The 17,193-nt window shown below is 44.9% G+C and overlaps 1 protein-coding gene across 5 annotated transcripts in view; it reads left to right on the top strand.

Annotated features, from left to right (window-relative positions):
• LOC132808140 (gastrula zinc finger protein XlCGF7.1-like) overlaps positions 1 to 17,193 on the top strand; it is a 42,601-nt gene that overhangs the window by 16,063 nt on the left and 9,345 nt on the right. For 2 of the 5 annotated variants that reach the window (XM_060822016.1, XM_060822014.1), the window contains one exon: positions 4,472 to 4,537. The exons of 1 other annotated variant lie outside the window; for it this stretch is intronic. The gene's annotated coding sequence lies outside the window, so the exon portion shown is untranslated. Of the gene's footprint in view, positions 1 to 572; positions 714 to 4,471; positions 4,538 to 17,193 lie in introns of those variants that run through there. 2 more of the 5 variants (XM_060822015.1, XM_060822017.1) reach the window with 2 other exon arrangements.

Below are 17,193 nucleotides of genomic sequence, written 5' to 3'. Positions count from 1 at the left end.
TCTCTTCGAAATGTAGATTCATTTAGATATAACTGCGTCACTTTCAAAGGGATATCTTCATATGTAATGTGCCACATCCCTTTGAAATATAATCTCGTCCATTGACATCTCTGTATTTGCAGAAATACCCGTTAAAATGTCTATGTCCCTTTAAAATGCAGATTTACCCCTTTAGATATGAGGCCGTTCCGTTAGATGTCGGAATATCTGTTTAAATGGAGCCGTGAGCTTTCCCAATGTAGACAGGGCTCCTCGAAACGTGGCAGTGTCCCCCCTGCAGCTGCAGAGCGAGACAGGAGAGTTTGTTTTTGTGAATGAGCAGTTGTAGCGCGAGGTGGCTGTTGCTTGGTGACGGTGAGGCTCCCCCGGCCCCGCCCATCCCCCCGTGCAGACGTCACGCGGGGGTGAAGGCGGTTGGGAGGAGAAGTCGCTCGAGCGGGGAAGCGGCGGCCGTTAGGAAAATGGCGCCGTGCGGCCCGGGGCAGACCCCCGTCACTGGTCACCGCCGCCTTCCTGGTGCAGCTGCTGTGTCACGGCCACACCGGCCGGCTGTACAGCAGGCAGGAGCCGGTGACCATTCTGGAGGCGGATGGGGTTAAGGGCCTGTTTGGGAACTGGTCGGCCGCCTGGGTGGTGGAGTTCTACTGGTCGTGGGGCGGCCCCTGTGTCAACTATGGGGCCACCTGGAAGGTACTGGGCCCGGGAGGTGAAAGGTGAGGCAGGTTGTGGGGGGGACGGAGGGGAAGGAATGTGGGGCCTGTCCTGTCATAGTCACATTTTACACTCACTTTCCATCTGCTTTTACTGGCGCTTGTGCTGTTTACCCCTCACTGTTTTTTAATCCTTGTGCTGTTTACCCCTCACTGTTACTTGTGCAATTGCTGAGGGTAGTGTGTAAATACTAGTGAAGGAGATTATGCACCAGCATGTATATGTTCCTCAGTCATTGAAGGGGCAGGACCTGTTGAGAATGGTTAGTAAAGCATATGGTGCACTCAGCCTTGTTAACATGGATTTGGTGTTATTTGGAAAAATAAACTTTTTATTTAGAGTCATAGAGATTTACAGCACGGAAACAGACCCATTCGGTCCAACCTGTCCATGCCAACCAGATATCCTAAATTAATATTGTCCCATTTGCTAGCACTTGGCTCATATCCCACTAATCCCTTCCTATTCAAGTACCCATTCAGATGTGTTTTAAATGCTGCAATTATACCGGCTTCCACTACTTCCTCTGGCAGTTCATTTCATACAAGCACCACCCTCTGCATGGAAGAGTTGCCCCATGGGGTATCTTTAATATCTTTCTGCTCTCACCCTAAACCTCTGCCCTCTAGTTGTGAATCTCACCCTTACACTGACGAAAAGACATTTTAAAAAAAAGTGAGCAGCCAGACAAAATGCAAAAGCTATAAAATGTTGACCCACATGGGGGGAAAAAGAACTGTGGCCCTACCCTTTATTTCTCCTACTGGCATTTGAACACTTAACATCTGTCAATAACATCAGCATCGCCGCAGAGCATATTGTGTCTGCTCTTCGGTGTGAACAACAGCGCACCTGCTCGCTGGTGTCACCAACACATTATCCATGCTCCTCGCTGTCGGCAAAAAAGGAGACATCGCTTATCTCTGTTCCTAAAGGTCTTCCCTTTATTCTTAAAGCTGTGCCCTCTGGTCCTAGTCTCTCCTACCAATGGAAACATCTTCTCAATGTCATTGCACTGTGGGGGTGAAGCCCTACCCTGTCTGGTAATTTCTGCTGGTGGGTGAGACTAGGCCTCAAGGCTAGAGGGAGGAGCTTTCAGACAGAGATGAGGAGGAACTGCTTTTCCCAGAGAGTCATGAATCTATGGAATAGTCTAGATTAGAGTGGTGCTGGAAAAGCACAGCAAGTCAGGCAGCATCCGAGGAGCAGGAAAATCGATGTTTTGATGTTTTCATCAAAATCTATGGAATACTCTGGCCAAGGAAGCAATAGAGGCAGCTTCATTAAGTATATTCAAGACACAGGTGGGTTTTTGCTGGTAGGGGAATTAAGGGGTTCCTTGTGACAGTGCAGGGAGGAGAAGATGAAACGATGGATACATCAGCCATGATCTTTAATGATTGCGGAGCAGGCTCACTTGTATGAACTGGAGTGAATCCAGAGAGGGAGCAGACTTTGCGACCTCAGGTATGTGTCTTGGTTACCCAGGTGAGGAGAGACAGAAGGACAGGCTGGGACTGTTTTCCATAGTGTGCCAGAGTCTGAGGAGTGACCTTATATGCTTTTATATCGTCATGAGGGAGATGGATAGGGTAAATAGACATGGTATTTTCCTTTGGATGGGGGAGCCCAAAACTAGAGGGTAATAAGTTTAGGATCGAGAATGTGGTGTTGCAGCAAGTCAGGCAGCATCCCAGGAGCAGGAAAATCAACGTTTTGGGGAAAAGCCCTTCATCAGGAAAGTGTGTGTGTAAGTGAGTTTGTGTATAAGACTGTGCATCAGTGAATGTGTATTTGCATGTGTGCATGCTTGATAAAGTGTGATTTGTGATGGAGTATGAGTCTGTGAGAGTGTTGAGAGGATGGTGTGTGTGTGTATGAGAGAAGTATGGAAAAAAATGAGAAGTTGCATTTTGCTAAAATAAAGGAGGGAAAGACTTGTACAGGTAATGGTAGGGCCTGGGTCATGTTGCAGAACAGAGACCCGCGGGTCTTTTGGGTTCATTGTTCTTGAAAGCTACCTCACTGGTAGATGGGGTGACGGTGTTTCGCACACTTGCCTTCATTGTTCACCTGCTGAGTACAGGAGTTGGGACATCATGTTGGAGATGCTCACAGAAAGTACGTTACTCAGAGGGTGATAGATGTCTGGAATGCATTGCCATCAGAAGTAGAGGCAGGGGCTCTCGATTTATTTAAAGTGCATCTGGGCGGGGAGATCCAAGATGGTGGCGACCCAGCAAGTCTGAGTCTGTAGTGCTCTGCCCAAGACTCAGGCAAAGTGGGCTGTCTGCCTCCACCACACCTGCCAAATCATTTAAAATAGCTTTTATTTAAATACAGCTAGTTATTTTGCACCAAACTTGAGCAGTTTAGTGCCCCGTTAAAATGACTAAAGGAAAGAATGCTCGCACCACACAGGAATCCCTCCCCAGCTGCAGCAGAGGTGTCTGTAGCTGCCCCAGGGGACTTAACTATGGTGGCGAGCCTTGTTGCAGTGATTTCTAAGCTTGAAGAGAAGATCAACCCCTTCATAGAAGAGTCCAGGAACAGGTGGGAGTCGCTCTCCGTTGCGCTGCAGAAGCATGACCGAGATATTGAAAGAATCGGACATGGAGTCGGAGGGGCGGAGTTAAAGGCCGCAACCTCCAATGCTGCTGCAGAATCAGCCGTGGGTCGCGTCCGGACTCTCGAACAGCGAGTCCGGGCCTTGGACGATCACATCAACGACCTCAATTTTCGACGTCGTCCAAAAAATATTCGTTTGCTGGGCCTCTCTGAACGGGAAGAGGAAGGCCAGCTTACAATGCTTCTGGAGCAGTGGCTTCCGCAGTTATGGAATCTGAAGGCTGGATCAGGCAAGGTAAGGGTAGAATGGGCCCAACGGGTTGCAATGCACAGGCCAGCTTGGACCAGCACCCCCATCTGGTCCGGTTCTGGCTGTAGTGCTTTAAGGAGAAGCAGGTGCTCCTGGAAGCTTCTAGAAATCTTGGGAAAGATCCCCAAGCCATGATTCACAAAGGATTCAAGATTATGCTGTGTCAAGACTTTTCCCCAGCTCTGATTCAAAAGAGGAGGGCGTTTAACGGATTTAAACATTCAGTACTCCCTGTGCTAGCCAGCGGCGCTACGTTTTAGCCACGAAGGGTCAATGTATAACTTCGGATCGCCGGAGAAGGCCAAGGAATTTTTGGACTCTCTTAGATAAATTGTAAGAGTTAACTCGTGGTGAATGATGTTGTTCTGCCCTCCCCCTTCTCCTGTTTTTTCTCTTTTATTACTTTATTGCTTAATATTATCTCCGGGGAGTAGTGAGGGGGGGCTTATTAGGCCGGGTAGTCTAGTAGATGTAGGTGAGGAGGGGTCTCTGCTTTGTCTTATTTTTTTTCTTTCTTTTAAAGCAGGGTTGTTTTCCCCTGTTTATTTTGTATTACCATAATTATTATCTGCTGAGACTGTAATTTTATAGTTTTATATGTTTATACGTGGTATTAACATCACCAAATATATCTAGAGGTGGGGGGGTGGGGAGGAGGGTGGTAGGTTAGTCACTTAACTTTAGCTTGGTCGTACACTTGAATTTTCTTTTTTATTATGGGGTGCCTGGGTCGAGTGTGGGGCACTGGTTGGGAAAGGAAGTGATGCCCCCGGAAACGAGGAGGAAAATCTCCCTTGAAATATGTTTTTGTTTTTTTATTTAGAAGTAACTTTTTTATGATATTCGTGTAATAAAGAATCTCTTTTTGTGAATTTTCTATAGTCTATGCTCGGTGTTTTGGATGGTGTTCCTCCTCCTGAGGGTCTCGGACTTGTCTGGATGATTATGGTGAGTCATTCAATTAAATGGTGCATCTGGAATGTCAAGGGGAGTAATTGCCCAATCAAAAGGAAGAAAATATTATCAAACCTCGAAAAAGAAAGGGTTAATATAGCTCTTCTACAGGAGACCCATTTATTGGATAATGGACATTTGAAATTACAACAGGGTGGATTTGATCAGGCTGCCTTTTCTTCCTTCAGCTCAAAATGTAGGGGAGTAGTCATTCTTATTTGGAAGAATCTCCCTTTCAAAATCCGAAGTCAGATAAAAGATGAATCTGGACAATATATACGAATTAAAGCCCTTATAAATGGAGAGGAATATGGGATTTTAAACCAGTATTGTCCCCCGGTGCATCCTTTCAAATTTATAATGGAAGCCTTCTCCAAACTGATGGCTCTCTGTGCTCATCATACAATTATAGGGGGAAACTTTAATTGCATTATGGAGCCGGAAATAGACAGGATACCCAAGGGTACTGCGGGTGTATCCCCCAGATCGAGACAATTGGCGGATTTGAATCAAGAATTAGGATTAGTAGATGTGTGGAGGTGCTTCCACCCGCAAGGCAGAGACTTCTCTTTTTACTCTAATCCACATAAATGTCACACTAGAATTGACATGTTTTTTGCCCCCTTGACTTTTTTAAATTCCATATCATCCTGTAAAATAGGTGATATAATAATTTCTGATCAGGCTGCTGTGTATATGGAAATCAAGGCTAGGAACAGTGAGGCATCCTCCTGACATTGGCATGTGGATTTCTTCTTAATGAAGGATAGTAAATTTGTAAAATATTTTTGTCAAGAATTTAAACCTTTCTTGGAAATTAATTCAGGTTCGACTAGTAACCCGTCAGTGATGTGGGAGACTATTGAAGCTTATGCACGAGATCTGATCATTTCATACTCGGTGACCCAGAAAAAATTAAAGGGAGAACAACAGTGTCTACTTGAGGCTCGCTTAAAAGCAGCTGAAACAGCATGTGCTAACAGACCTTCTATTGCCAAATTACAAAGGATTACAGTCCTTAGGACAGCTCTGAATACCGCCTTTACCCAAATGGCAAAGAGGAAAATATTATTTGCAAAACAAAGATTATATGAATTTGGCGATAAACCTGGTGGATGCTTAGCATTTCTCGCAAGGAAAAAAAGGGCCCCTCAAGCTATCACAGCTATCAGGGGAAATGCTGGTACTCTGACTCACAATCCTAAAAGGATCAACACAATCTTCAGAAAGTTTTATTCTGATTGCAGGATTGTGAAGATAGAGCCAGGAGGATGCAGTCCTTTTTTAAAAGCCTGGCCTTTCTGGACTTAACCCCAGAACAGGTATCGGCCCTGAATGCTCCCCTAACAACCCAGGAAATACTTGAAGCAATCAGGCAACTTCAGAGTGGTAAGGCACCTGGCCAGAGGGCTTTCAGGTTGAATTGTGCAAAGAGTTCACAGGAGTATTAGCTGGCCCACTTATGGGCATGTACAACTACTCCTAAGTCAGGATTTCCTCCCGCCTTCACTGAAAGAGGTGAATATCTCCCTTATTCTCAAAAAAGGAAGGGATCCAGAAGATTGTGCATCTTGCTAACTGTAGATTTTTAAAATTCTCTCGAAAACATTAGCATTGAGGCGAGAGAGGGTACTGCCATATATCATAAGAGGAGCAGACTGGGTTTATTAAGGGCCATAGATAATCTAATAATATTAGAAGGGTCTTGAATGTGAATCAAGTCTGTCATCAGGAAAAAATACTGGGAATAGTATTCTCATTGGACGCGGCGAAGGCATTCAACAGGGTTGAATGATCATACCTGTTCTATACATTGGAGAGGTTTGGCGTTGGAAACGTATTTGCCAAATGGGTCTCAACACTGTATGATGATCCCAAAGCAGTTGTGATCACAAATGGGTGAGGCTCAGATAGCTTCATTGTGGGTATGGGCTCCTGTCAGGGATGTCCTCTCACCGTTGATATTCACGCTAATAATTGAGCCATCAGCGGAAGCGATACGGGCTGACTCTAATATAATGGCCCCGAAGGTTGGTTCAGGTAAGCATAAATTACCCTATATGCAGATGATGATCTTTTTCTTAGTAATTCTCTGATGTCCATGCCTCATTAATCCAAGTTATTAATACATTTAGTGAATTTTCAGGCTACAAAATTAATTTTTCAATATTGGAGGCCATGCCGATGGGTGGCCTCACCAGTATGTCCCACTTCCCCTTTCAGTGGTCTCGGTTATCACCCCAGTATTTGGTCAGCTATACAAGGCCAATTTTGTGCATCTATTGGAAAGGTTAAGACAGGACCTTCAACGTTGGGGCGACCTTCCAATTTCCTGGCTAGGTAGAATAGCCCTAATTAAAATGAATGTCTTGCCCAGTCTCTTATACCCTATGAGAATGCTTCCGGTGATGCTGCCAAGGCCGGCACTGCGCAGATTGTATCGTTGGCTGGGTTCTTTCATCTGGAATCCTAGATGGCTCCTCATTAAGTTAAGGAAGCTACAGCTTCCACAGGCAAGGGGGGAGGGCTGAATTTTCCAGAGTTTAGGAAGTATCAGGTTAAGTTCCTTGTTAAGCTACATAGCCAGTTGCAGGTCAGACGTGACCCAATCAATCTGGATGGACGTCGATGCTTCTCAAGTACAGTGCCCTCTTATTAACCTCTTATTTTTAGATAAGATGAAAATCATTACGGACCACTACAGAAACCCTATAGTACTAAACACAAAGCTTGGAATATAATGTGGCAAAACAAGGGTAATTCACATAAAACATCCCCCTATACTCATATAGTGGGGGCATGGGGTTTTCAGCCAGGGCTTACAGATGTCACATTCAAATCCTGGAGATCCAGGGGGATCTGTTTGAGAAGGGGGTCATGATGTCTTTTGAACAGCTTCATCAGAAATTTGGATTACCTAATGGAGACCTCTTTCGATGCTTCTAAATTCAAGACTACATACAGAAGAAGACTACGCTATTAGTCTCTATAAATCAGATAGAGAACATTGTTGTGGCCAATGGGTGTACCCTCGGTCAGAACTCTTTATCATTTATTACGTGATGACGTGTCAGAAGATATGGGCCGTCTGCTTAGAACATGGGATCAGGATTTGGGGCTGGAAATTTCTACAGAAATGTGGAATGACATCTGGGAAAATGCCAAAAAAATCGCCATTTGTAACAGAACCCAGACCATTCAGTTGAAGATACCTCATAGGACCCATATGGCACCGGAAAGATTGGCAAAATCTAGGGCAGGAGCATCTCCAATGTGTCCCAAATGTAAAACAGGTGGGCATTCTTACACACCGCTTATGGACATGCCATAAGATTCGCAAATACTGGACCAAAGTAGTAAACGCCCTGACAGAAATCTTGGGAACGGAAATTACAGTAGATCCAGTATCTCCTCTTCTGGGCTTCTCGAGCTTACCTTCTCTGGATGTGCACAGGAGGAAATTATTTTCCATTCTCCTCTTCTATGGAAGGAAAAATATCTTAGTAAACTGGGTGGCTGAGGGCCCTCTCGGACTTCCGAATTGGCACAGATTAATCATGGAATGTATTTCCCTTGACTTCCTTACAAATATGGTGCACCAAAGAACTGAATTATTGTATAAATAATGGCAGCCCTTTTTGACTTACATAGATACAGATATTTTGGCCATTCTTTCAAGGGCTTTCATCCAGTTGAGGTAACAGTTCTGGCTGGTCCGGGGCCCCTTGGGAGAGGAATCCCGCATGAATACAGTGGTTGAATTTTGTCTTTTTTTTCTTTTTCTTCTCTGTATCTCTCTTTGTTTGACAGGTTTTGGCTATTTTATTTAAGATTTAATTGTATATTAGTGTTTGTACTTGTGTTTTCTTAATTTGTAAACTTGTAAAAACGTTAAATTTTCAATAAAAATATCTATAAAAAGAAAAGGTGCATCTGTCTAGATGCATGAGTAGGTGGAGAGCAGAGAGAAACAGATTCAGGAATTGCGCAATAGGTTTAGACAGGGGATTTGGATCAGCTTAGGCTTGAAGGGCTGAAGGGCCTGTTCCTGGGTTGTAAATTTTTTTTGTTCTATGTTGAGGTTGTACAGGATGTTGGTGAGACCACTTTTTTTTTTAAAAAGTACTGAGTACAGTTCTGGTGGCCCTATAATAGGAAGAAAACTATTGGAGAGGGTTCGGTAAAGATTTACTTGGACTTTGCCAGGACTGGAGGGTTTTAGTTATAGGGAGAGGCTGGGACTTTTTCACTGGTATGGAGGAGGTTGAGGGATGACCTTATTGAGATTTGAAAAATCATGAGGGGTGAGGTTAAGGAGAAAAGCAAGGAACATGCGCGGTTATGTAGAGCCGGGGGGGTGGGAAGGTGAAACAAAATTGTGACTCTACCCTTTTTTCCTCATTTTGGCATTTGGCCAGTTGAATGCGTCAGTTACACCAGTCTATCTACAGAGCCTACTGCACGTGTCCCTCTGTGTCAGCAAGCACTGCACATGTTCACTGTGTCTGCAAAAAAAATGCACATGCTTCTGTCTGTCTGTAAAAATGGTGCATGAATTTCATTTGCCGGCCCAATGAGGAGCTCTGGAACACTGGAAGGAGAAGCCTGGTCCTCCTACCATTCAGAACAGCCCTATTGTCTGAATCAGAGACGTAGATGTTTCTGCTCCTCGGATGCTGCCTTGCCTGCTGTGCTTTTCCAGCACCACTCTAATCTTGACCCATGAGCTTCTGAAGCTGCTGCTGCTCCTCTCTCTCTGAATGAAGACTTGAGATTCATCCAAGACTGTAATTTCCTTCCTCTGTCCAACAGCACTCTCTTCTCTCACTCCGTTTTCTATTTCTTTTATTTTCATGCTGCGATCCAATTGTTGACTTGCAGCAACTGAAAAGAAAGGGAGTGAATCCAGAAAAAGGACAGACTCTGGAAAAGCTGGTCCACGTCTGTGCCTCAAACACATGGCAAGTGCAGTACCACAGGGTTCCTGGGTTGTAAATTTTGCTGTGGGGAGAAAAAAGCAGAAATGAGGTGTATTGTTTAAATGGTGATATATTGGGAAGTGGAGAAAGTGAGGACTGCAAATGCTGGAGATCAGAGTCAAAAAGTGTGGTGCTGGAAAAGCACAGCAGGTCAGACAGTATCCAAGGAATAGGATAGTTGACGTTTCGGATAAGATTTCATCAGGAATGGTGTGGATGGACAAAGGGGCCTCAGTGTCCTCCTACACCAGTCACTGCCAGTTGTCAGACAGGTGCAGCAAGCAATCAGCAAGGCAAGTGATATATTAGCAAGAGGGATTGAGTTTAGAAGTGGGGATGCCTTCATGCAGTTAGGGGGTCATTGAATATATTCAAGGCTGAGTTCATATCATTTTTGAACAACCGAAAAGTGGATGGTTATTGGGGAAGGCAAGAAAATAGTTTTAAGGCTAGTACAGAACAGTGACAGTCATACAGCATAGAAACACCCTTCAGGTCAACTGATCCATGCTGATTATATTCACAAATTAAACTAATCCCACCTGCCTGTGTTTGGCCCATATCCCTCCAAACCTTTCCTATTCACTTACTTATCAAAATGTATTTTAAACATTGTAACTGGTACCTGCATCCAATATTTCCTCTTGACATTCATTCCACACACCAACCACTCTTTCTTTTTTAAAAAAAAGTGCTCATGTCTTTAGACTCGTTCTACTCTCACTTTAAAAGTTTGCTCCCTAAGCTTGAAATGACACCTGCCATTCACCTCACCTATACCCCTCATGACTTTTTTAAACCTCTGTAAGGTCATCTCTTAACCTCCGATGCTCCAGTGAAAAAAATTCCAGCCTCTGCATCTTGATGTAGGGAGATCCATATCCATTTGTGATCTGTTCAATGCTGGTGCAGGCTTAAAAGACCAAATGGCTGACTCCTCCCAATTCTGTGTCCTGGACAGCAAGAGACTATAAGACATAGGAGCAGAAAGTCGGCTATTCAGCCCATCAGTTCTACTCATACCATTCAATTGTGGCTGATCAGTTTCTGAGGGCCATTCTGCTGCTTTCTCCCTGTCACCCTCAATCCCCTCAATACTCAAGAACTTAGCGATCTCAATCTAAATATCCTCAGTGACCTGGCCTCTGTAGACTTCTATGCCAATGAATTCCATAGATTCACCACTCTGGCTGAAGAAGTTTCTCCTTATCTCCATTCTAAAAAGTCTTCCCATTGCTCTAAAGCTGTGCCCTCGGGTCTTAGTTTCTCCTCTCAATGGAAACATCTTCCCAACATCCACTCTGTCCAGGCTGTTCAGTATTCTGTATGTTTCAATTAAATCTCCCCTGAGTATGGCCCTGTTAATGGGCATGAACCAGACCCTTCAGGGATTAGGTTCAGCAAATTGAAAATGGAGGAAGAGTGTGTGGGATGGAGATCTTCAGCTTCTAAGGAATAAGAGAGGAAAGAGATTTCACTTTAAATTAGAATTGATCGGATGGGCTGATAAGCTAAGGAGGGGCAGATGGAGTTGAACTTGGAGAAATGTGATGTGTTGTATTTTGGTCAAGCAATGCAGGCAGGACTTAGGGGGAGTGTTGCAGAAGAAAGAGACCTCGGAGTGCATGTTCATAGTTCCTTGTAAGTGGAGTTGCAGGTAGACAGAATAGTGAAGATGATGTTTGGTATGCTTTTCTCTATTGGTCAGAGCATTGAGTGAAGGAGTTGGGAGGTCATGTTGTGGCTGTACTGGACAGTGGTTCGGCCACTTTTGGAATAGTGTGTGTAATTCTGGTCTCCATGCTATGGAAAGATGTTGTGAAACTTGAAAGGGTTTGGAAAAGGTATATGAGGCTGGTGTCAGAGTTAGAGGGTTTGAGCGAGAGGGAGAGGCTGAATAAGCTGGGGCTGTTTTCCCTTCGTGTCGGAGGCTGACGGGTGACATTATAGAAGTTTATACGGGGCATGGATAGGTTGAATAGCCAAAGAATTTTCCTCCGGGTAGGGGAGTCCAAAATTAGAAGGCAGAGGTTTGAGCTGAGAGGGCAAAGATTTAAAAGGGACCTGAGGGGCCACTTTTTCTCACAGAGGGTGCTGCATGTATGGAACGAGCTGACAGGAAATGATGGAGGCTGGTGCAATTACAACATCTGGCTGGGTACATGAAGAGGAAGAGTTTTGAGGACTATGGGCCACATGCTGGCAAATGGAATAGATTGATTTTGGATATATGGTTGGCATAGACTAGTTGGGCGGAAGGATCTGTTTCTGTGGTGTATGACTAACTGTCTTCGGTGAAAGCAGAAGTGTGGTTGTGAAGACAGGACTTTCGGAGCAGCTTTCAAAGATGTTTTGCCCTTACTGGGACCAGAAGAAGTTACAATGAAATCTTTCATTTGTGAGACAGCAAGCAACTAAGTGAGTACATCCGGGAATTTGGGAGAAAGTGGGAATTTGTTGCACTTGGACGATGAAGCCCTACCCTATCCAGTCATTCCTACTGGTGACTGAGACTAGGCCTCGAGCTTTGGGGGGAGTAGGTTTAGGACAGATGAGGAGGAGGAAGTGAGGGCTGCTGGTTTTCCCAGAGAGCAGAGTATCTGCAGAATTCTCTGCCCAAAGAAGCAGGCTCCGAAATGCCCCGGACCTAATTCTTCTGCTTGACGTACCTGTGACTGTAAACTTTGAAGTACTTTGGTTAACTGATGCAAATATTTCCCACTTGTCCAACAATACAGTGTCAGCTGTTTCAGTCATTGAGATGGCTTTGATTCACCTACTAAATATATGTACTCTTATTAGACAATATTCATGACAATGTACGTGAGGTGATGTTATATATGCAAGTTGTAAACAAGTAAAAAAGGCCGACCAAGCAAGGAAGTGCTTAACAAACCCAGGGCATCCTTCTTAGAGTATGCATCTTGTTTGTTTCCAAATTAAACATGCTTCAGATCTTTTCTTAACTGCTTTCTGAAAATCTGGGTGCCACCAGGTTTGTGAGTGTTAACAATAATGTACATAATCAACTGAAATAGGCAGCAGCAAAGAATGAACACAAACCAGTCCAGCAGGGGTCACCCACATTTTGGTTTGAGTGTTGAGGGAGTACCTTTTTTTTTGATACCTTTATGGGTATCAGTACCACACTCAGGCTAATGTGCATTGAAACCAGATTATGAAGTGTTAACTTTTCTGCAAACTTCCACCTGTGTGTGTCTCTGCAACATTTTCCAACTTTCCTCATATCTCAGTTTGCCAGCTTTTGTTTATTCCTTCCTTCCAAGACTAACGAAGCACACACTTTCCAGAACAGTCCAAATTAGGGAGTTGAGCCTCCTAAGTCCTGGCTATGACACACAGCTGCTTAACCAACTGTGCAAACTCTCAATATCTGTTAGTCGTTCCATTTGCAAATCGAACACTGTTTTCAAAGTAAGTTGTTCGTGTCTCTGCATGAGTCCACAACCCGGTGAAATACAGCGGAGTCTTTAATGGTCGCCCAATGTGTCTTGTATGCCAAATTCATTCAAGTCTGGATGTCCTGAACTGAGCAATTATACTTCAGATTTCTACTACCCAATTAAAACTAATGTTGGGCACTCCAATGGATTCGAGGCATTTTATATAAATAATTATTCCCTCCGGTGTGGAAACGGGCCCTTCAGTCCAAAACGTCCACAGTGACGCTCCGAAGAGCAGTCCACCCAGACCAATTCCCCTACATTCACCCCTGACTAATGCACCTAACACTACGGGGCAATTAAGCATGGCAAATTCACCTAACCTGCACATCTTTGGACTGTGGGAGGAAATCCGCTCAGACACTGGGAGAATGTGCAAATGCCACACAGGCAGTTGCCCGAAGTGGGAATTGACCCAAATCACTCCAAAAGTTACTGCTTCCAAAAATATTCCAAGTCTTTTCCCTGGGATGAGGGAGTCCAGAACTAGAGAGCATTGGTTTAGGGTGAGAGGGGGAAGATATAAAAGAGACCTAAGGGGCAACGTTTTCACGGAGATATTGGTAAGTGTATGGAATGAGCTGCCAGAGGAAGTGGCGGAGGCTGGCATAATTGCAACATTTAAGAGGCATTTGGATGAGTATATGAATATGAAGTAGTTTGGAGGGATATGGGCCGGGTGCTGGCAAGTGGGATTGGGTTAGGATATCTGGTCGGCATGAACGAGTTGGACTGAAGGGACTGTTTTTGTGCTGTACATCTGTGCTTCTGGCTTGCTACTAATGTTTGTCACATCTGTATGCTCAGTTTCTCTCTGTTGGTGTAAATGCCTTAATGTCTCATTTTGCTCCCCACGTCCTGTCAATAAGCACACCTGCAAATGACTTTGTCAGTCACACAAGCAATCGTTTATTCTTTGATACGGCCAGGTCGGTCCACTCTGATCAGCCCAGAAGGATGAATACTCCCGGACCGTTAAAAGAATCCGCCGACTTTTACAGAGTTTGCATAGAGCTTGTGTACATTGTCTACAGTCAAACATGCAGCATGATCACATATTAACAACCAATCAGATCCCACAAAGTCCTCGTCCACTTTTGAGGTCGCCTATCATAATTTCTTGTGAGCAACCTGTTCTTGGAATTATCTTTGCCCTGTCTGGTGGTTAGGGCTAATCCGTTACTTCTGCAATTAATGGTTAGGTTCACATTGTTACTTTTGCATTTGCAATTTTTTTCATTGGATTTACGTCAGTCTGTGATTTCTTGTTTGTTCTGAGTCACGAATATCTGCCTGACTCAGTTCTGACCGAGTTAGCCAGGCAGAAGCCATTTTGTGCAGCTGCTTCAGTCATTTTGTCCTACCTCCCAGATGCCCACACCCTCATTCTTCCCTTTGATCACACCACGATCATTGAAAGGGAAGGCTAATCCAAACCAATGTCCTTCAAGGTGGTCCTGCCATCAACATCCTGTAGAGTGGCACCACTATTTTCGCAGCTAATCTAGTCATAGTTATCATTGCCATCAACATGTGGGTGAGCCATGGGATTACAAAAGGAGCATCTTCTGGGGCAAATCTATATCACTGAGGGACCTCAAGCCTAGCAATTAAATACCTACCAATACCGACAAACGGAAGAAAATTATTCTGACATACATAGCTAAATAAGCCAATTGTACCAAGAGCCCGATCCCCATTTTCCCCAACTGGTACCTTCAAGGAACACCTGGATTTTGTCTTGTATCTTAATAATAGTGCCAGTGTGATCAGGTATGCCCATAATGCATTTATCTTGGACAATGGTGCAGACCTCACCTTCCCAGGCGAGTGTATAGTCTATGGCATACCAATTCTGCATAGAGTAAGAATGCAGATCTGATAATGCCAGTTTATTCTGTTCCAGAGCCCCTCTAGTCTTATTCCCTGGAATAGTCAGGCTGCAACAGAGGGAATTGTGGTTCTTTTGGCTTATCACCCCTGCCGATCCTTCCAACGGAGGAGGGAGGAGGAGGATTTAAAAAGCAGCGACATTTCCTATGCCGCCTTGCTGAGGGGCTCTGAAGCTGTAATAAAGTTCGGTCGCAATAAAGGTTCCCTGTACTTCCTGCCGGGCTCAGACTCATTGAAAGCCGTGAGCCACAAAGCAATTTATTTTAAAGCTGTTCATTTCGTTCTGCCTCCTGCATTAAGTTTCCAATGTCGTGTATCAGATGTAGATTTTTCAGGAGTGCAGAGTTTGTCGTTTCATTGGCATTGTAAAGTTTCCTGGCAGCACCGGGAGCTATGTGCTGTGTTCAGTAGAAATAATATGGAGGAGCCGGTGTTAGACTCGGGTGGGTAAAATTAAAAATCATTCAATACAACGTTATAGTCCCAACAGGTTTATTTGAAAGTACGAGCTTTTGGAGCTCTGCTCCTTCATCAGGTGGAGAAAGTGAGGTCTGCAGATGCTGGAGATCAGGTGCACCCCCAGGTCATCTCTGCACAGAAGCTCTTCAGCCACGTTCTCAAACAGACTCGCTACCACAGCCACACAAGTTTCAGAGAACACCTCTGGGACACCCAGACCAACCAACCCAACCACCCCGTGGCTCAACACTTTAACTCCCCCTCCCACTCCACCAAGGATATGCCGGTCCTTGGACTTCTCCATCGTCAGACCATAACAACACGACGGTTGGAGGAAGAGCGCCTCATCATCCGCCTGGGAACCCTCCAACCACAAGGGATGAACTCAGATTTCTCCAGTTTCCTCGTTTCCCCTCCCCCCACCTTGTCTCAGTCTAATCCCTCGAACTCAGCACCGCCTTCCTGACCTCTCCGCCCCCACCCCACTCCGGCCTATCACCCTCACCTTGACCTCCTTCCACCTATCGCATCTCCAACGCCCCTCCCCCAAGTCCCTCCTCCCTACCTTTTATCTTCGCCTGCTGGACACACGTTCCTCATTCCTGAAGAAGGGCTTATGCCCGAAACGTCGAATCTCCTGTTCCTTGGATGCTGTCTGACCTGCTGCGCTTTTCCAGCAACACATTTTCAGCTCCTCCTTCAGGTGGTGATGGAGAATAAGATCATGGTCACAATTTATATCCAAAGGAGTCCAGTGTCACAGATGTGATACATTTCACAATTCTAGATTAAATCTTTTAGAATGGGTTTCTGCTCTTTGGTTTGTTAATCCCAGAACGTGTTTTAAATAGCATTCTCAAGAATGTAATTTAAATGCAGAGCTTTTCTAACAAAAAATGTCAAGTCTGACTCGACATTGGGACCCAGACAGAATTCACAACTATTGTTAGAAAAGTTCTGCATTGAAATGAAATGTACCACCAACACCCACCGCGCCCCGTGCAGTCTCACCTGCCACCCACTGTGCCCTCAGTCCACTGCCCTCCATGATCCACAGCATTGTGTCCATTCCATCTCTCCCCCAACACCTGCTCCATTCTCTCTGTCATGCCACCCTCTGCACCCTTGTCCATTTTCTCTCTCTCTCTTGTCCCCCCCCCCCCAGCCCATCCCCATCCATTATCTTTCCCTGCCTTGCGCACCCCCCTCCCCTCCACTCCCTCTTTGATCGCTGTTGATGAAGAGAGAGAATGGATGCTGACAAGTCGACCTGGGAGACAGGAGGGGCCAGAAAGAGGTTATATTTAAAATTGAGAACAGGTAAAATTATACATTCAGAAACATCATTAAAGTCTGAAAGCGTGTTCAATTTTTTAAAAGAGCTGCTGAAATCTTTCTGAAACTTGCACTGAAGTATGTGCAGTTAGGCCACAGCTCAGGACAAGCTGCAAATGGTGAATGGGTGTTGTGAAAGTTGGTTCCGACCACGTAGTATTAGAGTCACAGAGTTGCAGAGCACAGAACCAAATCCTACACTCCAGGCTGATCAGATATCCTAACTGAATCTAATGACCCATTTGCCAGCATTTGATCCACATCCTTCAAAATCCTTCTTAATCCAGATGCCTTTTAAATGTTGTAATTGTACCAGCTTCCACCACATCCTTCGGCAGCCCATTCCATATACACGCTACCCTCTGTGTGAATAGGTTGTCCCTTAGGTCCTCATTCCTGAAGAAGGACTTATCCCCGAAACGTCGATTCTCCTCCTCGGATGCTGCCTGGCCTGCTGTGTTTTTCCAGCACCACATTTTTCGTTAGGTCCGAAATATATCTCTTGCCCCTCCCCAAAACC

Source organism: Hemiscyllium ocellatum, assembly GCF_020745735.1.
Source record: "Hemiscyllium ocellatum isolate sHemOce1 chromosome 27 unlocalized genomic scaffold, sHemOce1.pat.X.cur. SUPER_27_unloc_33, whole genome shotgun sequence".
Taxonomy (NCBI): Eukaryota; Metazoa; Chordata; class Chondrichthyes; order Orectolobiformes; family Hemiscylliidae; genus Hemiscyllium; species Hemiscyllium ocellatum.
Note: the sequence above shows the minus strand (reverse complement) of the source record. Positions and strands in the feature narration are given on the sequence as shown.